The 26,859-nt window shown below is 44.9% G+C and overlaps 1 long non-coding RNA gene across 9 annotated transcripts; it reads left to right on the top strand.

The window, feature by feature from the left end:
* Positions 1–2,707: 2,707 nt before the first annotated feature.
* Positions 2,708–24,857, top strand: LOC109745632 (uncharacterized). Of its 9 annotated transcripts, XR_012183845.1 has the most exons (16): positions 3,236–3,765; positions 3,857–4,123; positions 4,229–4,317; positions 5,564–5,671; positions 6,619–6,734; positions 7,291–7,502; positions 12,075–12,320; positions 13,230–13,348; positions 14,057–14,176; positions 15,236–15,373; positions 17,287–17,489; positions 18,341–18,480; positions 19,688–19,813; positions 20,084–20,188; positions 22,449–22,773; positions 24,495–24,857. It is a non-coding gene; the product is annotated as an uncharacterized lncRNA (long non-coding RNA). The 9 variants fall into 9 exon arrangements; XR_012183844.1 differs by having other exon boundaries at positions 2,708–3,765; positions 13,230–14,176; positions 20,049–20,188; XR_012183843.1 differs by having other exon boundaries at positions 2,709–3,765; positions 13,230–14,176.
* The last annotated feature ends 2,002 nt before the right edge of the window (positions 24,858–26,859 follow it).

Here is a 26,859-nt window from a genome sequence, read left to right as displayed (position 1 = left end):
TACTACCAGCGCCTCAAATCCAATCCAACCGAAACAATCAAAAGAAGCGATCGAAAGAAACCCTCTCCAACTACAGGCGCGTCCAAGCCAAGCGAATCAAAACAAGTCTGGCCGGGTCTTCCCTCTTCCGCCCAGCCGCACGTGCACCTTTTTCTTTTTCTTCGATTGATTTGATTTGAGGGAGTGCACGTACACCTCATACGTACGTACGTGCGTGCTTACCCTCTTTTACTCTTCCTGTTTTTCTTTTTTATAACGCATCGTAGCTGCTTCAAACCTTCAACCGCATCACTTAAAAAAAACCTTCAACCGCATCACATAAAAAAAAACTTCAACCGCATGCCCATGCATGCATGCATGCCGGACTAGGCACGTACACGTGCACATTCGCAAAAATAAAAGACAGGACTTTTACATGTACACGTATGTACGTGCTTTTTTCTTTTGCAATTCACCTAGCTAGACGCGACTGCGCGCACAACACTTTTGCACATCGTTCCTGTTAAAAAAAAATTGCACGTCCTTCTTGTTAAAAAAAAGAACTTTTGCACGTCGTTCGTGCTCCTGTCCGTCTATCTCCCTCGTACTACCTCCGGTCCTTTTTAGTATGCATACAAGTTTTGTTCGAAGTTGAAGTATCTCTGCTTTGACCAAACTTATAGAAAAAAAATTCAATATTCACAATGCCAAATCAATATTGGAAATGTACCTTTATATTATATATATATATATATATATATATATATATTTCGTATTGTAGATGCTGATATTTTTTAACATAAATTTGGTCAAACTTTGCAATGTTTGACTCAACACAAATCTAATACGCGTAGCAAAAAGGACCGGAGGGAGTACCGGTGACACACGCACATGCGTCACTAGCTAGCTACGCACATGTGAATCAACTTATTGTATCCCCAGCTCACATAGTTCAACTCCTGGACTTAACATTCACTAGTACAAAACAGGGCTTTCGTCACAGGGCAATATTCACATTAGTCCCGGTTCAGTCACGAACCGGGACTAATGTGAGCATTGGTCCCGGTTCGTGCGGCTAAGGCATTAGTCCCGGTTCACCTGGGCCCTTTAGTCCCGGTTGGTGCCACGAACCGGGACTAAAGGTTAGTCCTTTAGTCCCGGTTGGTGCCACCAACCGGTTCTAATGGGCTTTGAGGCATTAGTACCGGTTCATGGCACGAACCGGTACTAAAGGGCCCATCAAACTCTACCCCCCCTGACCGCCTTTTTAGTTTTAGAAAAAACAAAATAAAATGATGGAAATGTCAAAAAAAATAAAATAAAATAAGTTTCCCATGTGATATGTGGTCTAGTTGTTGGGAAAATTAACAAATATGAATTTCGACTTTATTTGCAAAATCTCTCTGGAATTTCTTAAAATGAGCATAACTTTTGCATACGAACTCGGATGAAAAAGTTTTTTATATGAAAAATCATCTACTCGAAAAGTTACATACGAATTTAGCCGGGGGAACCCCGTTAAACATTTTCAAAATCCTCAAAACCTAACAGAAAAAAATATACGGGGCTTTTAAGATCTGGAGAGGAAAAAAATTCAAAAAATTTCAAATTGTGGTCAAACTGTGGTCAAACAATGGTCAAACTAATTATTCTAGAATATTAGTGTTACTAAATAATTATTTCAGTTTTTTTGAATTTTGGTCAAATCTGGTCAAACAGTGGTCAAACAATGGTCAAACTAATTATTCCAGAAATATTAGTGTTACTAAATAATTATTGTTTTTTAAAACAATAGTTTCAAACTCAAACAGTGAAATGTGTCACTTCATGCTCAAGCTAAAGTCCTGAGGGTTAATAGAATTGACATCTTACTATTGTCAGGAAAACAACAAGTGCAGACTTGGAAACGAGGGAGAATAGACCCGGAAGTTAAGCGTGCTCAGGCTGGAGTAGTGAGAGGATGGGTGACCGTCCGGAAAGTTAGATGATTTGGAATGATGAGGGGTGATTAGAGATTAGGTGATGAGGGGTGGTGATTAGAGATTAGAGGTTAAAATAATTCAAAATTTTGAAAAAAAAATTAAAAAAAATCACAAAAAAAAATTCAAAAAAACCATAAAATTTCCTTTAGTCCCGGTTGGTAACACCAACTGGGACTAAAGGTGGAGCTCCAGGCTGCGTCCACGTGGACGGCCTTTAGTCCCGGTTCGTGTAAGAACCGGGACTAAAGGGGGGAGGCATTAGTAACGACCCTTTAGTCCCGGTTCAAAAACCGGGACTAAAGGCCCTTACCAACCGGGACAAAAGCCCCCTTTTCTACTACTAGTGATTGGTGGTCACGTCATTCATGAATCTATTTCAGGCCTTCCGGTGATGCGTGTTTAGTGATAGGAACTGTTCACCACTGAGACGAGAAAACGGTCGATTAGGGGCAGCGAGTCAATGCCCCTAACATGTGTAGCTAATATAGTATTTTTCTCCCCCCTCTCTCTATCTCTCTCTCTCTTGTATAGATAGATAGTGACACCGGCGCTCAACAAGATATGAGTTCGAACCCAACAAGACGCCACATGGAGTACAACTCTCTGGTTAAAAAACAATCATGTTCTCAGTAGGACTCGGATTACTCGTGAAGCATTTTATAAATCGGTGATCTCCTTACAAACTAAAACACCAAACGAAACGAAAAACGAAAGGAAACTACCCCGCAAACCCTAATTTCCAATCCCGAATTTTTATCCCGCCGAAGTTACCCGAGCCATCCGAGACCAGAACTTTCAAATGAAATGAAGAAGGAAGGGAAACTAACCCCACAAGCCAAAATATTCCTGTCCCCACATTTTTCTCCCGGCGGAGTTACCCGCCCCACCAGAACCCAAATCTTTGAAACAAAATGAAACAGGACAAGAGAGACTACCCCTACAAGCCAAAAGATTTCAATCCCGAAAATTTATCCCGCCGGAGTTACCCGCGCCGCCCAAACCGAAAACTTTCAAACAAAATGAAACATGAAAAGAAACTACCACTGCAAGTCAAAATTTCCCAATCCTGGAATTTTCTCCCGCCGGAGTTACCCGCGCCACCCGAACCTAAAACTTTTCAAAACAAAATGAAACACCAAAGGAGACTACCCCGCAAGCCAAAAAGAATTTGCAATCCCGAAACTTTCTCCCGCCGGAATTAGCCGCGCCACCCAAACCCAAAAGTTTTCATTTCAAAGTGATGAAATGGAAAAGAAAATGAGACTACCCCGAAGAAGCCCAAGAGGCAGCCCAACCCCACGCAGCCCTCTTTCTCTTTCTTTCTTCCATTCCCCTCCCGACCCCTCGTCTCCTCCTCCTCCCATCCCACCGCGCTGCCGCCTCCACCCACCGGCGACCCCCGCCGTCTCCGTCTCCCCTACCTCCGCCGCCCCCCACGGACGCACCGGTGCTTCCGGATCCGGGCGCACCCGTGTGAAGCGCGGACTGCAAAACCCGCTCCCGGGAACCCTAGCAGCCCACACTTCGCCGGCGCGCAGCAACGGGAGGAACGCGAGCGGCGCGACGACTTCTTCCACGACGTTACGCTGCGCCTCGCCGACGTCGCCCTCTCGGCCGTCAACGTCAGCACCGGCCCCTCTCTCCTCCTCTCGGCTCGCCGCGGCCTTGTTCTGCTTCGACGCTGATGCGGCTGACATCGGGCGCCGTGCTCGACCTCGGGTGCGCCCCCGGCTCGGGGCTCCAGCCAGAACCTTGGCCTGCTCGACAAGGGCGGCATGGTCGTAGGCGTCCTGTCCATGTCAAGGTCAGTCGCCGGCGCCCAGACCACGGTAGGTAGCTGTGATTCGTGGACGGCATTGTGGTCTTAACTCACTGATGATCGTTTGTTGTTGCAGGGCAGAAGGTGAATGACCCCTCAGATGGAGGTCTAGTTTGTTAGTTACCAAAGAGAGATAGAGAAGATGAGGTCTAGTTTGAGTTTTGCTGCTAGCTCATCTTCACAACCTTGCAGTTGCAGGGGTCTACAAAACTGGCGACTTCCCCCACAATGCCAAGGAGGGATTCATCTGTCTGCGCTGCGCTGAATGTTTCTTTCTGCAACGAAACCGATGGATCTTCAGACCTACCCATCTGGATGGTTAATATTCATTCTTTGGCGTCGGGTACGCCGGTCAATTATTCTCTTCATTCATTCTGTTTTATGATATACACTCTTGAAACCAGCGAGCTACTCATGTATATGAGCACCATCATGCTGTGAATTTCAGGCTGGATTGTGGTGAGTCGACGCCAAACACCACGGGGGCGCTGCTGCACACACAAGTGGGATCACATCTCCCTTACTGATACTACTCAGGTAAACACCTGTTCAAAATCATCTCACCATGTGTCAAAGCCATTCACTTCTCAACACAGATGCATGATTGTTTGATTCCTGGTCCTCACCTGCATGTGGATCTCCTGTAAAAGATCAATGCACAGCCCTGTGCTAGATTCCCTGTATGAATGAACTTTAGCTAGCTATTTCATGGTCATGTTTGTTCAGACAGCAGCGCCGCCGAGCATGCGACATGGGTGGCCCTATCTCACTTCTAACACTGTTTTGATGGCTTCAAAATATGCGTTTCTTTTTTCTGTCCTTATTATGAGTTGCCACTCATTTTTTTCTATGTTTAGCCACTTTCAGAGATAGGGCGTACATTATATTTGAGAGCGAATTACCATTAGTCTGGAAAATGAGTCTGTTTCAAAAGGAATTGCAGTTTGCAGCAGAGCTAGCGTGATTTATTTAGCCCACTAATACAGTACATTGCATGGGCTGCTGATGTTGGTGCTGGTGGTTGGGGTGACTTGACAGTCTGAACTAGATAATCAAGTTGGCTTACTGAACATTTTTTGACGATAGTGTTTGGGGTTCAGAAGTATGGAAAGAACAATTTTGTTTGCAGCAGGTTTCTGACACTACTTTTGTGTTTCTTTTGCCCTGTGATTCTTTCAACCTGCTGCAAAAAACATTGCACTGAAGCGACTATAATAAAAATTACATTTGGATGCATGACTGTTTGATTCCTAGTCCTCTTGTGCATGTGGATCTCCTGTATGAATGAACCTTAGGTAGCTGTTTCTTGGTTGTGTTTGTTCCGACATTAGCGCCGCCGAGCATGCTGACGTGGATAGCTTTATCTCCCTTCTAACACTGTTTTGATGGCTTCAAAAGATGCATCTTTTTCTCTCCTTATAAGTGCCGCCTGCAAATGCCACTCATTTTGGACAACAAAGAGCTTAGTTGGATTACATCAAAACTTAAAAGCAAATGTTGCTTTTCTCGAAACGCAAAGGTCTTTTGCGTTTTCTCGAAAAAAAATGTTGCTTTTCTCAACTATATAGAGAACAAACTATATGATATGATTTGTTTTGTTTTTCTTATCTTGTTGCCTTGCTGGACGAAATAGAAATGCACTGCTTTTGTTGTATGCAAGCAGGCGTTACAGTGCCAGTGGCATTTTCTACTGCATATATGGATAGCTAGTTGTCATTTTGCAGTTACATGGCTGTTAGTTACTCAAACACTTATATATGATGAATCTTACTTTTGGGTACAGGCACCAAGTTCCGCAAGCATGCTGGTCGAGGATACTTCGCTACATGACTCTAGAGCAGCTCACCATAGGTGATAGGCGGCGATCTCCAGTAGGACCGGACCGGTGTAGGTACAGCCCTCCGTTCCTCTATGCTCTGCTTTTTTTCATGCGATTGTGTGCCCGCGACCATCAAGCCGTGGTGAATATTATGCTGGCCATTGCGCCCTGGCAAGTTCTAGGATTTGGGGTTTTCTCGATGGGCTGTGCTGCCAATGTTTGTGCTTCTCGTTCTTCTGGTATAATAATTAGTTCTACTGTTTTACATAAGTGTAAGTGCTCTTATTCTTCATGTTGTGTTCCTAGTTTCCTACCATGTCACCCGCTATCTCTCCGTTGTTTGTACTCCAAGGAATGGTCTTAAGCATCTACGGTTAATTCCGTCTGTTCTCTGGTGCAGATTTGTTGCTTTGCACAATGAACGATTCGGTGTAAGTATAGTGCATATAAGTTGTAGTTATCGGAATGGTGCTTAAGCACTTGATTGATGTGCAGAATTTCTGCTACTAGATAGAATGGTTATGGCAAATTCTGTTCAATTTTGCTCTTTAGCTTAAAAGGTTTGGCTTAGTCTCGTGTTACAAGATAAATCTTCTGTCAAATTCTGTTCGTGGAAGTTCTTTATGTTGGCAAGGCACGACCTCAGTGGGGAAAAATGAAACCACCTTCTATTTTACAGAAAGGATGCTACTTGTGTTGCTTATTAAAATGTTGGTATGCTATTTCAATTAGCTGGACATATATCTTTCTACCTTGCTGGATGAATTGGGAATGCACTGGTTTTGTTGATTAGCCTCTTACAAAAATGTAGCGAAGGTTGTGCACAATAGACCCGAAGTGGTCGGACCCTTCCCCGGACCCTGCGCAAGCGGGAGCTTCATGCACCGGGCTGCCCTTTTTTTAGGCATTACAGTGCCAGTGGCATTTTGTACTGCATATTTGGATTGCTCTCGTTTTGTAGTTACATGGCGGTTAGTTACTCACACACATATATGTATGACACTTACTTTTGGGTACAGGCACCAAGTTCTGCTGATCTGGCAAGCATGCAGGTCGAGGATACTTTGCCACATGACTCCAGAGCAGCTCGCTATATAGAAGATAGATGATATCCAGTAGAACCTGACCGGTGTAGGTAAGCCCCTCCGTTCCTCTCTGCTCTGCTTTCTCTCATGTGCGTGTGTGCCCACGGCCATCGAGCCGTGGTGAATATTATGCTGGCCATCGTTCCACGGCAAGTTCTAGTGTTTTGGGCTGTAGTGATGGCCTTTGATGCCGATGCTTGTGCTTTTTCTGGTGTAATAATTACTGTCACTGTCTATTATCTACTTGTGATATGATTATTTGGTTCCTAGTATTGCCATGTTCAGTTGACTGCCAGTTTTTAATTCACAAGCAAAGTATGTGCAGTCAGTTCTTCACAGTCATGACTGTCCATTTTTGAGTTGTGTCATCTCAAATAACTGCACCTTTGGTGCAGACATATCAAGTATGGTGTTAATATGTTGTCTATTCTACCAGTTCCTTGATTTTCAGATAGCACCTAAACCGGCTGATCTTATATCTTATTGTCTTCTTTCTATTATAACTGGCTCCCATGATTCTGTGTGTACCCATTCATTGTGTTTGCTATGTTGCAATTTCATTGCATATTCTTCTCTGGCGTTATTGCTTGATGTATCTGCCTGCAGGTAGACTGGGATGACTCTGCGCCAAGGCGATCTTGTTGGGTACCCTCCTGTTCTGAGGAAGCTTAAGATTTCTAACACAATTGCACCTCTGTGCTCTGGAGATGTTGGTATGGCTGACTCGTTGCTAGGACCAGATTGTTTCCGCTTCAGCCGGTGCAGGAGCGGCTCCCCCTCTGCCTCCGGTGGCCGCTTCTTCTCCGACTCTGGCGTAGGTAAGTTAATCTCTTCCTCTCCTGTGCTTACTCTTCTGCTCCGTGGGTCCACGCCATTGGGCCGTGGTTTGTTGTACACTGGGCATCGGTTTGGTGTATTCAGCCATGAAGATCTAATTTGGATCTGTTTTCGTCAATTACTGCTAACGTCATTTGATTCCTATAGTTCATGTGCTTGCAATCTTAAATTAACTGAGCCGTCGCCTCGTTCTGAAATACACAAGTAGAAGAGAATGGCAAGCAATCTTAAACTAAGTAACTAGCCATCGCCTATTGTACTTCACTAGCAAAAGAGCCCGTGCGTTGCAACGGGAGAGAAAACATAACACACGCTCTTAACTCAACAACATCACTCAAGACCACAATAGGTCCATCTCCTTTATTTTTGCGAGGCATCATATTTGTGTTGTCGCTTATCCTCCTTCTCACCATCGCCGGCGGTGGCCTCCGTGTTCACACAAAACAACAAAAAACGTGTGTTGAATATGGTTAATCCTAAGGCGTCTCTCTCTCCCTCTCTCTCCTCCCTCTCTCTCTCTCTCTCACTTTCTCTCACTCTCGCGATGAGAAATCTGTTGTTTTCCCTTGCGACATTTTTCAGAGGTATGCATGTGTAGTTCTTGATGTTTTCTTTTCCCTATATGGTTATAGTGGGGTGTTTATTTGCAATCTGGATCGCCGCCGGTATGTAAAAAAAGATCTTGTGCTATAAATTATAAGTTTGCTTCCATAACAATATTTAAAAAATATTTAACAGGTAAAATTAACATCATATTTAGATTCCACACATTTTTCTAATAAAATTTCATATATAATATGTTAAAATTGAAGTTACGGTTTAAAAGATACAGATAATTTAGAAAATCATTTGGTTTGACTCAAATATATTCCAAAATCATATTTAAAATACTTAACAGGTAAAAATAATCTTATATTCATATTCTACATATTTTTCTAATCAAATTTCATATATAACATGTTCAAATCGGAGTTACGGTATAAAAGATATGGATGATTTTAAAAAGCATTTGTTTGACTTAAATATGATCCGCGAACGAATTACCTAAAACATCAGGGGGGGTTTTGAAAAATGTAAAATAACGGTTCGGGTGTGACTTAAATCCGGACGGCGGGTTGAATTCTCTGAAATAGAGGGACTTTTCTAAAAAATGCCATGACGGATGAAAGAAACCCAATTTGCTTTATTATTAGGTAAAGATTAGCTTTTCAGTCATGATTAGTGTTGTGTCATTTCAAATGACTCCACCTTTGGTCCACACATACGAGGAAAGGTGTACTATGTTGTCTATTCCATCCGCTTCTTGAATTTCAAATAATACCTAAATCAGCTCATCTTGTATATTATTGTGTTATATACAATTAAAAAAATAGCGTGCTACAACAAAATAGCGCCGATCTCAAAACATGCTATTAGCGTGCTATATCGCGCTATAGCGTGCTATTAGCGAGACGTTGTACACTCATATATTTAGCGAGACAATTCTCAATACGCTATAGCGTGCTATTAGTGATGCTATAGCGCGATATTTTTTTCAGTGGGTGGGGCATGCGAGTACCATTTCCTTGATTTGCCGGCGAGAGGGCGCGGGTGGAAGCAGTGAGCGGAGACGTCGCTGTGGAGATCTGGAAGGCGGAACAGCTGGCCGCTGAGAGGTTTGTAGATGAAGATCCTGACGCCCGGTTCGACGGCAGCGGCACGCGGGGCCAAGCCGGGACTGTCGCAGCAGTTGCGGATGGCCGCATGCCGGGTGTCGGCACTCAGGAGGAGGCCGTCGTGGCTCATGGGGGCACCTGCGGCCGATCCGGGACTGCAGCGGAAGTTGCAGATAGCCGCAAGGCAGCGGCGGGAGTTGGCAAAGTCCCCGTCGCGGCTCACGGCGTGGATGCATGTGCTGGCGTAGTCAATGCCGTCGGCGAAGTGGGGGCCCTCGGTGTGGGCGAGCAGGCCGAAGGGCGTGGCGGCGGCATCCGGGACCGGGAGGCGGAACAGCTGGCCGCTGAGGGGGTTGCAGACGAAGCGCCTGACACCCGGTTCGACGGCGGCGGCACACGCGGCCAAGCCGGGACTGTCGCAGTAGTTGCCGATGGCCGCATGCTGGGTCTCCGCGCCGAGGTGGAGCCTGTCGTGGCTCGTGGCGCGAGACGTGGCCAATCCAGGACTGCCGCGGCAGTTGCAGATGCCCGCAGGGCAGCGGCGGTTGTCGGAGAAGCCCTGGATGCTTGCGTTGGTGAAGGCAACGCCGTCGGGGAAGGTGGAGCCGCCGGATTGGGTGAGCAGGCCGAAGAGCGCGGTAGTCAACGCGGCATCCATGCTGGGGACGGGGAGGCGGAAGCGGAACAGCTGGCCGCTGAGAGGGTTGTAGACGAAGAGCGTCGCGCCCAAGGATCGGCCGCGGGTGTCGACGAAGTAGAGGAAGAGGACGCCGTCGCGGCTCGCGGCGTGGATGCTCGCGGCGCCTAGGTCCATGCGGATGCCGTTGGGGAAGTCGGCGACGAGCGAGAGGTAGGAGACGCAGGCGGCCTCGTCGAGGTCGAAGGACGCGCGCGCGCCCGTCGACGGTGCCCAGCTAGCGCCCAGCGCCGCCATCCTGTAGGCCAGGGCCCAGCGAGGGCGCGAGGCCGCCGTGCGGAGGGGGCGTCGGAGGGGCGCCGCGGCGGCGCCGGCGAGGCGTCGGAGCATTTTGCTATGGAGGGGAGTGTTTTGCGCGGCTTGTCCTTGCAGAGGTGACGTGCGCGATCTGCGGTGTGGTGCCGTCTGGCGTGGTGGGGAGATGATAGTGGAGGGGGATGAAGGGGTTCGGTGCACATGAACTCGATCCAGCCGTCCCTGCTCCAGATCCGTCATTGAGCAGTCGAGGGTGGACCCTGGCGGGAGCTCGAGCTCTGCGTCGTACCCGGTGGCCCATCGTGCTCCGCTCCAGATCCGTCATCGGGTGCCCCTCTTCTCTGTGGTAGGTGGGACCAACTCCCTGTGCCAGGGACAGCTGGATCGAGTTCATGTGCACCGAACCCCTTCATCCCCCTCCACTATCATCTCCCCACCACGCCAGACGGCACCACACCGCAGATCGCGCACGTCACCTCTGCAAGGACAAGCCGCGCAAAACCCTCCCCCTCCATAGCAAAATGCTCCGACGCCTCGCCGGCGCCGCCGCGGCGCCCCTCCAACGCCCCCTCCGCACGGCGGCCTCGCGCCCTCGCTGGGCCCTGGCCTACAGGATGGCGGCGCTGGGCGCTAGCTGGGCACCGTCGACGGGCGCGCGCGCGTCCTTCGACCTCGACGAGGCCGCCTGCGTCTCCTACCTCTCGCTCGTCGCCGACTTCCCCAACGGCATCCGCATGGACCTAGGCGCCGCGAGCATCCACGCCGCGAGCCGCGACGGCGTCCTCTTCCTCTACTTCGTCGACACCCGCGGCCGATCCTTGGGCGCGACGCTCTTCGTCTACAACCCTCTCAGCGGCCAGCTGTTCCGCTTCCGCCTCCCCGTCCCCAGCATGGATGCCGCGTTGACTACCGCGCTCTTCGGCCTGCTCACCCAATCCGGCGGCTCCACCTTCCCCGACGGCGTTGCCTTCACCAACGCAAGCATCCAGGGCTTCTCCGACAACCGCCGCTGCCCTGCGGGCATCTGCAACTGCCGCGGCAGTCCCGGATTGGCCCCGTCTCGCGCCACGAGCCACGACAGGCTCCACCTCGGCGCGGAGACCCGGCATGCGGCCATCGGCAACTACTGCGACAGTCCCGGCTTGGCCGCGTGTGCCGCCGCCGTCGAACCGGGTGTCAGGTGCTTCGTCTGCAACCCCCTCCCGGTCCTGGATGCCGCCGCCACGCCCTTCGGCCTGCTCGCCCACACCGAGGGCCCCCACTTCGCCGACGGCATTGACTACGCCAGCACATGCATCCACGCCGTGAGCCGCGACGGGGACTTTGCCAACTCCCGCCGCTGCCTTGCGGCTATCTGCAACTTCCGCTGCAGTCCCGGATCGGCCGCAGGTGCCCCCATGAGCCACGACGGCCTCCCCCTGAGTGCCGACACCCGGCATGCGGCCATCCGCAACTGCTGCGACAGTCCCGGCTTGGCCCCGCGTGCCGCTGCCGTCGAACCGGGCGTCAGGATCTTCATCTACAAGCCTCTCAGCGGCCAGTTGTTTCGCCTCCCGGATCTCCATAGCTACGTCTCCGCTCACTGCTTCCACCCGCGCCCTCTCGCCGGCAAATCAAGGAAATGGTACTCGGATGCCCCACCCACTGAAAAAATAGCGCGCTATAGCGTCGCTAATAGCACGCTATAGCGTATTGAGAATTGCCTCGCTAAATATATTAGTGTACAACGTCTCGCTAATAGCACGCTATAGCGCGATATAGCATGCTAATAGCATGTTTTGAGGTCGTCGCTATTTTGTTGTAGCACACTATTTTTTTCATTGGTTATATATGCTATAACTGACACCCAAGATTCTGTGTGCCCATTATTTGTGTTTGCTCTGTTTGGTTTGCAATTTCATTGCATACTCTTTCCTGAATTTACTGCTTGATGAATCTTACTGCAGATAGACTGGGATGAATCTGCGCCCCTGTCGTTAAGAAATAGACATTTCAATGATTGGCAACTCGATCTTGTTGGGTACCCTCCTATTCTGAAGCAGCTTTAGATTACTGGCACATTTGCACATCTGTGCTCTGGAGATGTTGGCATGGCTGCCCGTTGCTCGGAGCAGATTGTTTCCGCTACTGCCGGCGCAGGAGCGGCTCTCCCTGCGCCTCCAGTGGCTGCTTCTTCTCGCACTACAGCATAGGTAAGCCGCTCGCTTCCTCTCTTGTGCTTTCTCTTTTGCTTTGTGTGTCCACGGCCATTGAGTCGTGCTAAGTTGTATGCTGGCCATTGGCACCATGGAAATTTTTAGGTTCTTTGGGTTGTGGTGATGCCGTGATGGTCACCGTTTGAGTGGATTTAGCTCTCGAGATCTAATTTAGCTCTGTTACCAATTAGTGGAAACTGGACTTGGAACTCTTATTTACAGTTTTATCTGCTGGTTTTTCTTTTATGGCATAGGCTTGGTTTGAACATATTTAACCTGTCTCCTATTTGTTTTGCTCTATTTGCATGTGAAAATATCACGGTACATATATTTTCTATTTCACCAAGATCAATACTCCAGGCTGACTGTTTTTACTTGTATGGTTGTTAAATTATTCTATCCACACCACAGTAAAATAATTTCATTGTAGTTGGATTGAACATAATCAACTGCCTCTGTTTTTTATTGGTATATTAACATGACGAAATAGCACACTATACATATTCTCTATTTTAACAAGCTCGATACTCCGCGATGACTGTTTTTACTTGAACGGTTGTTAAAATGTCCTGTCCACAGTCCACAGCAAAATGATTTTATTACACTGGGGTGGACTCGAAAGTGCGATCCTGTTATCCTCTCAAGTGGATGAAGTTCGGTTCCTAGTTTCAAGCTTTAAGTGTTACATGTAACAAATGATCCCAAGCAATTGATTCAGATTGCATCTTGCTTTCATAGAATTATTAAGTTCCCAATGCCGCGTTTTTCCTTATCTGCCAACTGAATTTCTCCATCATTTCCTAGTAGATTAATTAGATTTGTAGTGTAATTGAGAGTTTTCTTAGCATGCTTCAGTTCTGCCTTTTGAGTTCTGATTTAGCTGACAAATGCATGCCTGTTCTGCAGCTGGACATGTAAGCTTTTGGACTTTGACCAGCTCATACTATAGAGGGGCGCAAGTGGTCGTTATGGGTAATTATGTTCATCCACCATTCTTCAGATGCTCCTTTGTTTGGTACAGATAAGTAAGTGATGTTTTATCGAATCACCATAGTCGAACCAACCTTTTTATGGCTGGACGGCCCCTTCATTGATGCTCTTAACTGCAACTCAAGTGGTTGTGATGCTACTCTGTAAGTGCTTGTGTGTAGAGTAAAGCAATCTTGCTTTAATCCTTTTGTCACGTGCTCGTGCTTGTGTTTGTGGTACCATTCAGTTTCAGCCAGTCAATGTGTTAGCTGCTGGAATTCTACTGCTCCATGTTTTCCTTCCCTTCCCTGCGTGCCTTTTGTTGCTAGTTTCTCGACTAGTATTTCACACTACATCTTCTTGCTGTAATTGTAACTGCATTCTTCCTCCTGTTGACCGAAGTGATCCTTAAAAATATGAGATTTTATGGTTTCAAAAGGGCTACATCATTGTTCATCATCCTTATGTGCACCATCTCATGCTATCACAATGGTCAACCATTCATCTCGTATGTATCAATGTATGTATGTGTGCAAAAAAAAACATTCATGCTGCTTATTTCTTTTACAGTTTTGACATTATGTTGTACCTTGGTTCATTATAACTGAATCTCAATACCTTTTTGATGTTGTGCACCCGTCCCGTGTTATCTCTTCAGAATTTGATGGCTAATTTGATGACGTTGTTCTGCTTATGTGACAATCTCTTATCATGGATGCTTCTACTTGACAATTTGCATTTAACTAAAAAACATTTTATTTCAGACAAAAGAACAGAAGTTTTCTAGTCTGGGTCTGTCTTAACTTCGTGAATGAAGGACGCTCTGCTATTTACTGTTGCTGATAATTATTCTTCTCTGAATGAAAGGAATCCCTTTTGCACCGGTAGACACATCCTATCTATTCATGGTTTTCCTTGCTGATGCAACACAAGTCATGAATTGACCAATTTAAAAGATATGTGTTATTATGCTCTTGTCATGATAAAGGACAGATTTTTGATTTAATCTCGCCTGAAAACACATCAATTGTTCTCACTATAAGTAGTGTAGTTGTTATCTTTTCAGAATTTGATGGCGTTGTTCTGCTTATGTGACAATCTCTATTGTGGATGCTTCTACTTGTCAATTTGCATTTAACTGAAAAAATGTATTAGTTCAGACAAAAGAATTGAAATTTTCTAGTCTGGGTCTGTCTTAACTTCATGAATGATGGACGCCCTGATATTTACTGTATAACCGTGGCTGATAATTATTCTTCTCTGAATGAATGGAATCCCTTTTGCACTGCTGGACACATCCATACCTATTCATGGTTTTACTTGCTGATGCAACTCAAGTCATGAGTTGACTGATTTGCGACATGTGTTATTATGCTCCTGTCATGATAAAGAATGGATTTTTGATTTAATCTCACCTGGAAACACATAAATTATTCTCACTTTTGTCCTCGCATGTGACTTTTGATTGTACTGGCTTTAAACACTTTGATCATGTATTTCTCTAATGAATCAAGAGAATTTGCCAATTTCCAGTGTAAAAAAGGTCGATGCGCTGCCCTTGATAATTATTACTGTCTGATAATCGAAAAATATTGCTTCTTCAATTTATCAAACCTTGCTGCCTTGCTCTAGCACACGATTATTGCACATTGCTAGCTTATCCCACACTGTGCATTGACGCTGCAAAATATGCATGAGCAGACTAGACTGATATTTCCCACACCGTTCGAATAATAGTCGATGTCTCCTGGTATAGGAAGAGAGGATGACTCACTAAAGCACACAAGTAGGTTAGAAAGCGTCCAAATACAAAGAAAATAGGCAGAGCTATGAAGCTTTTCTTTTTCGCCATTACCTTCAGCTAGTGTATTTGTTCTCTTATACACCTACATTCTTGTCACGATTGGTAATTAAAAGTGTGACATTTTTGTTTAACTGAATAGTTTGCAAAGGAGTTGGATATGCGGGGGCATGGGGTCCCGGTCAAAGTGGCCAACACCACCTACATGGGCATGAACGCCGTCTACTGCGCCGGCGGCGTTTACAACCTGCCGATCTTCCAGTAGCTCATGGCGGAGGAGGTAAGATGGACGCTGACACCGCTCAGGGTAATTAATTCAGTCACACCTTTCAGATCCTAAAGCATACATAGTTTTATGACTTGATCATCAACCAATTCACTAGGTTGTCTGGTTCTTTATCCTAGAATTTACACTCGTGGCGCATGACATCACCAATGGCCACCTCCCCGTCGTCATGTACCTTCTTGATCATGGCGATGGATTTCGAGTCGCTCGACTAGTCGACGACTAGTCTATGAGTGTTAAAAATATGGTGGACTCAGCTTAGTGTCGAGGACTCTGAGTCGCGACTAGTCACGACGCAGGCTCGACTTCTTCCGAGTCACTGCCCCAGAGCGACTCGCATGAGTCGCGACTCGCATGAGTCGCGACTCGAAAACCTGGCATGGCGGTGATCTTCACTACTTCACTAGATCTATTTTTTCCCCTTGATGGCAGCTCTAGTCCTGAGTACAGCATATGGATGATTCTTTCCAAAGGCTTTCTTTAGTCTGGTCATAATAGTCGAGTTATGGAAGATGCATGTGGATTAGTCTGACTAGTTGTTCAAAACACGCAAACTTGCTATCTTGATGAATTCTGAAATTTGGTGCTTAATGAAGATCATTTCTAATCTGATCACTGGAAGCAACTATAAATACGCGATAGGTTTGATGCTATCCGCCTACTAGATTAGTAGCTAGATATTCTAATTATTAAGAGCTTGGTTAAAATATTCCTTTGGCGTCAAGTTAGGGGCCCAAGTATTGGATGGTTGAATAATTTACACAGAGCTACCCTCGTTACAGTCTGAAAGACACTTACTATATGTGTGTGTGTGTGCTGACTGGTTCTGACTTCCTTGCTTTGTATTCTTTGTCCTTGTTTTTGATTTCCTTGCTGTCAAATTCATCCTTGAGTACTAATAATAGTACCGCAGATTGATCGAGGAAAACCCTCGCCTCTTCTTAAAATAAAATCTAGTTAAATTCCTGAAGCAATGGTCAACAACATATTTGTTTTGTGCAACAGCAATACATTGAATCATCTGACCTATATACATGTTGAGGAAGATAGAGGATATATACTTGCTTTTGTTGTTCTATATTATATACATGTATGTTTAGTTATTCAACATGCTTCAAACCTGAAATGGACTTGCTGGTTTTAGACAAATGCTATGCTGGTTCCGAGTGCCCAACTGCCCATGTCGTGTGATATACAATTTTGCTTCGCTGTGCGTCCCTTCTCTTGTGTGCTGCATCATTGCAGATAGATACTGTACTATAGCTGTTTTCTTATTCGGAGGAATCAAATCTACCATACCAGGATAAATAGATAGTAAACCCATCATCAAGTTGTTGGTCTGTTGAAACTAAACCATATGAAAATGGATGGTTTTACTAATACTAAAAGGGTCTTGTTTGGAACCTGCATTTTTCTCTTTGGAATACTGCTAACTAATCATTTGCATGCTTATGTATTAGCCTTATTGGATCAAGGCTTGTTATTTAATTAGAGGTATATTCAGAGATCTATCCTGTCAGGGGTCAGATATCATCAAACCAAGATGACATGATACTTGAGAAGTTTAGTCAAGTATATAACCTTGTGTGTTGCATCATTGTGTGCGGATAGGTAGGGCTCTCTTATGTTCTAGCTAGGTGAACATAAACCATGTGTATTGATGAAGTAAATTACTAGGCGCGTTCTCATCTTGCATTTTTCCTCCCACTTTGTTCCCCTCCTTGCCGTAACAAGTATTAGTGCCTTGTTATCTTCGATCCAACCTGTTGCACAAGCATCGATTTTATCTTGGCATGGAACTTCTTTTTTCTATTACCCAGTTGATTGTATGGCTGGCCTTGGAATATGTTAATATCTTATTGTCATTTGGCGTGGCATTTATTCTAACCTGGCTTCTTCTTTTGCAGCCATAGCTGCCGGTTGGGTTGGTTCCAGTCCTAGCAAGCGAACACAGCGCCGGATCCACCTTGGCCACAACCACACACCTTATTGAATATATATGTATCTACACAATGATGATACACGCACAGGTGCACGGCTGATGGTAAGCCGGCTCCACTTCAGCCCCTCCGGTTGCCCCTATTCCTCTTCCACTCCGGCACGGCTGATGGTAAGCAACTGACTGGTCACCTCCTCTGCTCTCTCCCATGGTGTTCTTGCTTGCTTGCTTGTCCACGGCCATCCGGCCATGGTAAACTCTGCTCTCTTTTAGTAATTAGAGGCTTACTTAGAGCAAGGGGCACTTTACCTGTAGAGGCAGTGGAAACTCACTTGTAAAAGTGGATCCCAAATGGATGACCAAGTTGAATCAAGTTATTGCAGATGGATGAAGTTGAAGCATTTTGTGCTATCTTGAATCATTTCCTTGACACCATCTTGTAGGAAAATGCAGTAAACGACCAAATAATCAATTGTGCATGTACATCTGCAGCGGCTTGTGAAAAGCTAATGAAACTGGGTTACTCTGAATCTCTGCTACTGAATATCATTAGCAACTATGCAAGGTCTTCGTGAAAGTAGGAAATGTACCATATTATTCAAGTCACATTGATGCTTTATATGGGTGACTGTTAGAACATATTCCTGGGGTAGGTGTCCATTGTTGAATTTAATAGTGGAAGAGCAAGTGGTACTTACCTTAAGCAGGGTTTATTTTCCTGTACAACTCGAAACTGGCCATGGTGTGATATGTCCTCCACTGCAAAATTACTTGGTATAGCAAGATCCGACGGTCCAAATGATTTGAGCTTGTTTAAGGTCGAACCTGAGTGACTTTACTTTATTTATTACCATGAAAAGCCTGTAGGAAATCACCTCTTCACATTGTTTAGTGGATACGGGATACTGCATTGGCTGCAGTTAGTCCTTGATCAACAGCGACAGCGCAAAACTGTGGAGTTCTTTTGATTAAAAAAAAGCTTTCTCCTTGCTCTTTTCCCCTGATGTAGTCTTCTCACTCAGGTGGAGAAGAGATAGTGTGCGTGGGGAGAAGGCGGCCAACAGCACCAGCGAGTCCGTCAGCCTATCCGCGTGAGATCTACTTGTTGGGCGCACTAGCTGATTTCTTTGTTTGATAAGAAGTCAGGAGGTTTGAGTTTAAGGTACTGAAACTGCACGCCCTTTGGTTGGTTTGAGTTGACGCCGACTGTTTGTTAACTTTCAGTTTGTAGTATGACCATGACTGACTGAACTGCGTGACATCTTGTTGTTGTTCACCTTCTGATTTATTTGGTAACTACATACATTCATGTCACAAGAAGAGAACTATACCTGCAATTGTTGAGTGTCAACACTCAACACTAGCTAGTAGCTACTGTATATTGTAGCTACATTATGCGTGCCATAGATAGATAGATAGATAGACAACTCATTGTATTTTAGCTGCTGCACTGTCGATAGTATGTATATATACTTAAAGGACAGACCCAGTGCATAGAAGCTCCCACACAAGGTGGGGCCTGGGGAGGGATTATAGGAACCTAGTCTTACCCCTGCGAAGTGCAATGCAGAGAGGCTGGTTGGCACAAGTGGGGAGGACTTCACCACTACGCCAGGCCTGCCCTCTAGTATGTATATATACTTGGGCTATTTCTTTTATAACTGAGGTGAAACCATTTTTTCCTGAGCTGGAGAATAACTTAAAACTACTTTAGTAATAGAGAAAACGACTCCCTACTATCCTTATTTGGTCATTTTGCACAACCTGAAGCAGCTATAGTTGAGTTGCCGAATTATGAAATACTCCCTCCGTTCCTAAATATAAGTCTTTTTAGACATTTCAAATGGACTACAACATACGGATGTATGTAGACATATTTTAGAGTGTAGATTCACTCATTTTGCTCCGTATATAGTCATTTGTTGAAATCTCTAGAAAGACTTATATTTGGAACGGAGGGAGTATAATTGATAGAAAAGTATTCACACTGGACATACATATTGTTGAGTTACCGAATTTATCAAGGCCTTCACATATGTGCAAGATACCCAATCTGTTTTACTTTACTAATCAGCAACATTGTGTTCCTTTGCAAGCCCTTTCTTTTCTTAAATTTTAGAGATGAGGAATAGCATTGAGATCGTGTCCTCCTTAGATTCAGGAATTATAATGTTGCGATTTCTAATTGGTCTGTCCATCTTGTTATCTCACACCATGTATTTGATTTTAGTACAACAATCTGCCCTGTTGTGGATTTCTTTGTTGCATGGTGGAGTACCAACAGTAGCTTATCCACAATAAAATTGAGGCCGTGAGAACGACGCGGTTTGATATTATTTGATTCCGTTCGCTCTTCTTTCTTGATGCAGTTTCCTCACCCAGGTGCACAAACGGGTGGTGTGCGTGGGGGAGAAGGCGCCTGACATTACCAGTGAGTCCATCGGCCTGTGTTGGTGCTCACTCGACGCCTTCGGTGGCCTCATCTTGTTTGATTGGTCGGTTCCTCTCTCCTGCTTTGTCTTTTGTTTCACCAATATTGGTTTAGTTCTCCGACCATACAAGTAATTTCACTGATTTGTGCACCACTTGGTACTGAACTCTGTGTTAATGCTGAGTATTTTACAGTTACCCTACAAAAAAAAAGAGTATTTTACACTTACACTAGGAACTGGGCAGCAGGATTTATGAGAAAGAAAAATATTGATATGCTAATTAAATGAATACTTTCAGAACCTCAACCCATGCGTCAAGTTATTTTTTGCTAGGCCGCACCGGAGTTGAGAGCCAGCGCAAAATCATGCCTGCTCTCCCTCGAGCCCCTGCCTCCCGTGACGCCTCCGGTGGATGATTCTTCTCTGACTACGGCCTAGGTGAGCCACTCGATTCCTTTCCTATGCATGCTTACTCTCCTGCTGTGTGTCCACAACCATCGAGCTGTGGTAATTGTATGCTAGCCATCGTGCCATGGAAATATCTTGTGTTCGGTTCGGGGCTGTGGTGATGGTGTCTGCTGTAATCTCCATTTTTGTTACTGTGGATGATTTTGGTCTCTTGTAACTTTGTGTTGGTCCCTTTTTTATCCATGCATGCTACAGGGTTTGGTAACGGTACATGTTATATAGCTTTGGATGGATCCTTGATACTTTGCTGGGAGGAATTTTGACTTGTTAATAATGGCCATCCCTCTCGACTGTGAGGAGTTTTTCAAGTTATTGCCCATCTATTGTAGCCTAGTTTCTAAACTGTTTGATGCAGAAAATTATCACCTTTGGCAAAGCAAGTGTCACCTTTGACAATTATATTCTATCGAAGAACCAATTCTGCTTTCTAAATTGGGTCTATGGTGTTTGGGGGTGTCTATTTGTTGCTTCCGTTGTCGACGTTATCTGTTCGTGCAGTTTTTTGTCTCCTCTTGCTCAGAGGAATCAAATCAACCAAGATGAATACTAAATCATCATCAAGCTGTTGGTCTGGGAATGAAACTGAATTAATTCCCACTTAATTTTTGCCTATGTTACATTCCTAACCTTCCTGACCAGTAGATCAAATGGAGGGTTTTATTAATACTAGCAAAAGGTCTCGTTTGGAACGTTTTTCTTTTTGTAATACGATGAACCTTCCATCGATGCTAACTAATCATTTGCATGATTGCATATCAGCCCTACACTAGGCTTGCTATTTCGATGTCTGTGTGTGTGTGTATATATATATATGTATGTGTGTGTGTATCTATATATATTCAAAGATCTTACTTGTATGTCAGTGATCAGATATCATCAAATAATGATGGCATGATTTTTGAGAAGTTTATTGAAGTATAAAATATGTAAACTCTCTTGTGTGCTGCAACAGTGTGGATATGGCACTAGCTGTTTTCCTATCGAGAGGAATCAAATCTGCCAGAGGAAATCATAAATCGTGTTGTTGGTCTGGGATTGAAACTAAATGAATTTTGACCAAGTTTTTGCCTGTGTTAAGTCCTGATTAACCTTGTTGGGCAGTCGATGAGATGGAGGGTCATATTAATAAAAAAGTCTTGTTTGGAACCTGTGTTTTTCTCTTTAGATTAAGATTGAAAAGAAACAAGTATGTGCAAGCAACACTAAGTAGGTTCTTGGCTATGTTTCACTGTTACAGATTTTGCTTCTTTCTTCCTTATTACAGATTTTGTTTCTTCATGTAATTAACAACCAACACATAGCTTGATGCTCCATGGATAAACATAGGAGAGTAAGAGATCTCTATTTGTTGAATTCAGATCATTCATCATGAGGATCTTTCGGCCAATTTTGATAATTACAACTCACTAATATTTCAGCTATGTCAGTCATGCATGGGTGTGAGTAGTTTCTCTTTGGCTATGTGGCATTTTTATTTTCTTATCATTCACCGTACAAGGATGATCACTGGTGCAAGTACCGGGTATATTATGTGGTATTGATTTTTGCATCAAATTCATTGATCTGTATGGAGTATTGTTGCCTCAGTCCCTAGCTCTCAACATATAGAATCTTTTTGCATATATAATTAAATTTGTTTGGGTAAGACTACGACCTGTATCAACCGTTTATCAGTTAATTGAAGTTATGGATCTTTATCGGAATTTGGAAGTAGACTGAAAGTCCACACTAGTATCGACTTTTGATATTTTGTATGAATGGGCTTGATGTTCATCTTTCTTCTATTGGTTTTGCTTGCTTTTTTGGAAATGGTTGTAAGAAAGTGTTTTTTCTTGTTATGCACCACTATCACTCCATGTGGAATATCAGTCAAAAATCATCATTGTGCTTTTATGTTTACTGAGACCCAGTGATGGAAATTCCTGGATGTGTCATTAAAAGTCCTTTTTGTACAAACGTTTTCTCTGTGTAGGTCTAGGTGTTATTCATGGCTAGCCATGTTTCTATTTCTATGTAGATCCCCTACAGTTTTCACTCGATGACATATTGGGAAAGTGGATTTGTCGTGTAATAAAACATAACTTGTTGATTAATACTCCCTCCGTCTCATAATATAAGAATGTTTTTCAAGCTATGTTAGTTGCTGCTGCTGTTGTACTGTCGACATTATATTTATCATATATGGAGGATGCACTGGTACTGATGTTTACCGGACTGGACTGGTGTGCAGGTGTTTGTGCTATGGAATTGGTGAGTTGAAGGAAGAAGCTCAAGATGTAGAAGAATGACAGGTCGTCTGGGACTCTCGATTGTTTTGCTTGGCTGTTTAAGCTTAGCATTGGAGGAGAAACTGATGTTTGTAGTATTCAAGAATGTGCTGCTTGTTACCTTGTGGCGTGACTGAAGGACAGACGGCGGAGGGCGTGGTGGAAAAACCTGGGAAGTCACAGGCTTGAGAGGGAGAGATGTTGATACACGCCACATGTACCAATCTTATCCAGCAGCCCTACATATGTGTAACAATGGCAGTGGTGTCCGCCTCGTCCATTGTTCAGGTGAGTTTTTGGTTTGCTCTCTCTCTCTCTCTCTCTCTCTCTCTCTCTTGATTTGAGATGGTCTGGCCATTGAGCTGAGGGCGACTTTGGTGCCGCCGTTGAGCCGATTATTTAGTGTTTAGTTTCCTGAATTGCCATGGTGTAGTAGCTACATGTTCATGGTTATGATATTGTTTTGAGTTCGAATGCTTCTTGGCCATGCTAGGATTATCCTTTAGAGTTTATATTTCCTGCCTAGGAGAGGTGATTCTTGGTATTTTTTGATAGGACTGGATAAGGAGAGAGAGATATTCTTACTCGGCCACCTCTCTAGCTTCCTTTTGGACCTAGCTGGCAATGCTAGTTTCTTGGCTTGATTACTTTAATGCTCATGTACTTTGTCGACATCCACAATGGCGTTTGAGTTGTGATAGTGCTATCTTATTACTTGTGAGTTGTGATAGTCCACAAGATAGCTTTTGCTTTTAAAATTTGGTTTCGTCAATATTGTGATAGCTCAAATTATATGTACTATTTTGGGTACCTCCAGATTAGTGTACAACTAATTCTTTGAGGTTTTATAACCTTGTACAAGGTTCTGGCTTGTGTTACCGCGGCAGTGGTGTCTGCCTCTTCCACGGCAGTAGTTCAGTTTTCTTTGTGTTTCCTTGTTGCAAGCTTTGAGATGGGCCCTCCTGCTGCCCCCTTTGATGCCTTGTTTCACAGCATACTATCTTGTGCAAGGTATGCTTGATGAACTATGAGAGCTTCGGCTTCGTCGCATGGTAAATCTCGACATTTTAAAGAAGGCACATCCTTATTTCTTCAATTTATAGTTGATCACACTTAGAATGCCAAGATTGTTGAGACGAGACGTAAGTTGCACTACAACTACTGAGTTTGACTAGTCGGGTGTCTTCTCCAGTCTGAAGTTTTAGTGCTCTCGCATCACATTTTTGATAGATTTGTTGTGACTGTTTTGCTCTGGTTAAGCAAAATATATGGGAAGCAATATTCCCTTGAAAGAAAGCTGATTTTTCTCCTCCTGGTCTGCTTTTGTAAATTATTAGGACTTGAAGTTAGAGAAATTTGCAGTTGAGGGGGAATTTCTTGCTGTTCCAATATGAAAAGAAGTTGTTCATAAATAAATATGTAACAATCTGGTTCAGGCATATGACCATGTGAAATAAGATATTGTAGTTGTACATGGATAATAAACCTGGTGAATAGTATAAATGTCTCAGCTGGTGGCCCTTTTGGCAGTCTTCTAGAGGACGTATATTGACCTTTTTCGTATCAGTTGCCAGCAGACGCAAGCTTCTGGAAATTGATCGTCTTGACCTGAGTTGTGTCTGCTTGAGGTTTTTGCAGGAGCGAATGCAGAATAGCTGCTAGCTTTATTAGCTCGGTTTGTTGCAGCCAGCCAATTACTCTGTTGTACTCTTATATATGTGTCGTCCGTCCTTCTGACCACAACTAGCTCTTTCCTTTTTTTTCTAGGTAAGTTGGTTTCCATCCAAACCGAAAAAGAATGCATGATCTTGTCCTGTGCATGCGTATGACTTGAGGCATGTCCTGCTTGATGTGATTCTCTGCTGCTTTGCTTTGTGCTCCTTATGAAGTGAGCTAGGTGTTTAGATAGATAGATCTAGCACATCTGGTTGATGATTCTATGCTACTTTGCTTTGTGCTCCTTGTAAATACACACACCAGGCTCATCTGTATGCATGCATTTTTCTTAGGTTTGAGAAGGATGGTGACACAAAGGCGGCGGAGAGGAACACGATAGTGGGTGATGAGCTGAGGCGGTTTTGTGAGAGTTGGATGGCAAGCAATTGGAGTTGTGCAGTTGCTGAAAATAAAGTTTGGTCTTGGCTGGAGAGGCGTCATTCATGCATGATGATGGCTTTGCAAGATTGTCCACCTCCTCCTATCGTATGAATCATTCATTTATGTTGTATAAATCTGAAATTCTTCAATGGGATTGTCCAGGATATAGATGAGCAATACAATAGTGTCATGTGAAATAGGAATTGTACAAATCCTCTTTCTGGAGAAGTGGATTGTGATGTTAATAGCAAAATCATTACATCTTGTTTTCTTTCTGGAGAGCGTCTTGAAAATCATTACTAACTACTCCTACATGACATGGGTGTTGTTTCTTTTTGTTCCTGGCTGGTGCTCACAAAAACACTGAATAACAAGTTGAAGTACATTTGTCTTGTAAGTTTTTTGAAGCATTGAATATGCCATTTTATGTCTCTGTTTGTGGCTGGTGCCCTGGTACTGTGACACAACACGCCGAAGCGGCCGGCCGGACTTAACTGGTGGCCGCTGGCAAGCACCAATACCAGAATACCGGAAAAGAGAAAAAAAATTAATGAATGATGCTTCATTTAATAATACTATAAAGAATGTTGACAGACCGAGAAGAAAGATAAGAGAATAAGTAGAAACGAAGCCGTGAAATGACAACATACTCAAAGAAAGATAAATTATAAACTCTGGAACTATTGACGTTTGACATCCTCAACGAAAAAACAATGGAATGTTTCGACTGGCTAAAAAGTAAACTAAGAGACACCGTCAATGAATGTAAAAAGAACCAACCTTCTTCCCATGTCATTGAAAAAAACGTGAAGCCTTTGTGACTTGATTCCCTTTCTTGAATGTTAAAGGACTTGATTCCCTTTGTTGAATGTTAAAGGATTCGTGCCTACATGCCATCATCATCATCAAGCGGACTGGCTTGTTCCAGCTCACTGATCTGCGACACACCCACCCGCCTATTTCTTACTCCCAAGTCCAGACCAAAAGACCATCTCCATCTCTATATATACTAAAAGAGAGATCCATCCGCGTGCGACGTGGACTTGGGGCTTGGGCGACCGGCGACGGCGAGAGGACGGAAGGCCGTTGGCTCCAGCGACACCATGTCCGTCTCCTTGGGTACGGTACCAGGAAGATTTGTATTCCCATGCATGGAGGAGACGGGCTCGGGTTAAGGGGAAGGAGAGATGGGTGACTATTGATGGTCGGCGAGGTCAAAGTTCAAGGCACGGCGAAGGCCGTAGGAGTTGGCGAGCTCCCCCAAACAGGCGGCGCTGCTGCCCCTGCACGCGTGCGAAGGCCGTTGTCGCCCCTCGCCGGTGTGGTGTGGATGAGAGTCAGTAGCGATTGAAGCAAGCGAACTGAAGCGACAAAAGATATATAATCCATCTCTGGCCAAACAGAAGAACAAAAACATACCGCGGCGCCATCCCCATCATAGGACGCCGCTAGTCATGTAGACGAAATAAAGACAAAGTGAGTCTCAAGATCTGACTCTAAGTGAAGCTCCAGAGACGCCGTATACCAATGTCAACAAGACGGAAACATATTATTTCTTGTTGCCGATGAGGCCATCCAGCAATCGGGGATTACACAACACAACCACCCCAAACTGTGGTTCCCCTGCCATGCGGGAGGCCAGGGGAACCGGCGGCGGTGGAACTGGAAGACGGTATAGTAAAAAATCGATAAGAAGAGAAGACTATGCATCTACATGCTGATCGACGCGAATTAGAAACTGATGGATTGATTCAGGAAGAATAAATCTATCGGACTGGACCAAATCATCAGCAAACCTAGAATGTCCCTCTACCCCGCCGTGGTGCCACTCCGCCACGAGGATCACGAAGATGCCGCCAAACCAGCACCCGAAGCAGAGGCCCAGCAGCGACAGGGCGATCAGGGCGGCGCTCGTCGACGCCGGATGGGACTCTTCCAGCAGCGCCGCAGTGTGCGCGAAGACCAACATGAACGCGACGGAGGCAAAACCCATCAGGGAAGTCAACATACGCCTGCTACACTCGTTGGGCTCCGCCTCCCCGACGTCAGGGTTCTCGACGTCGACCATCGAGCTGGAGATATCGCCGCCTGGTCGATGATATTCCTGTATATATGTTGTTAACGTGCCGTGTGGGATGTGACCGTGTGTCCGTGTCTACGTGCGTGCTTGCGTACATATCTCCGGCCGTACGTATACGCTTGATATAGTCCGGCCGGTCGGCTAGGCTGATTGGTTACGATTTGCAGTGTTCCGGTCGGTTTCAGGATCGAAGAGAG

This window comes from Aegilops tauschii, chromosome 1 (assembly GCF_002575655.3).
Source record: "Aegilops tauschii subsp. strangulata cultivar AL8/78 chromosome 1, Aet v6.0, whole genome shotgun sequence".
Classification (NCBI taxonomy): Eukaryota; Viridiplantae; Streptophyta; class Magnoliopsida; order Poales; family Poaceae; genus Aegilops; species Aegilops tauschii.
This window is presented reverse-complemented; position numbering and strand designations above follow the sequence as displayed.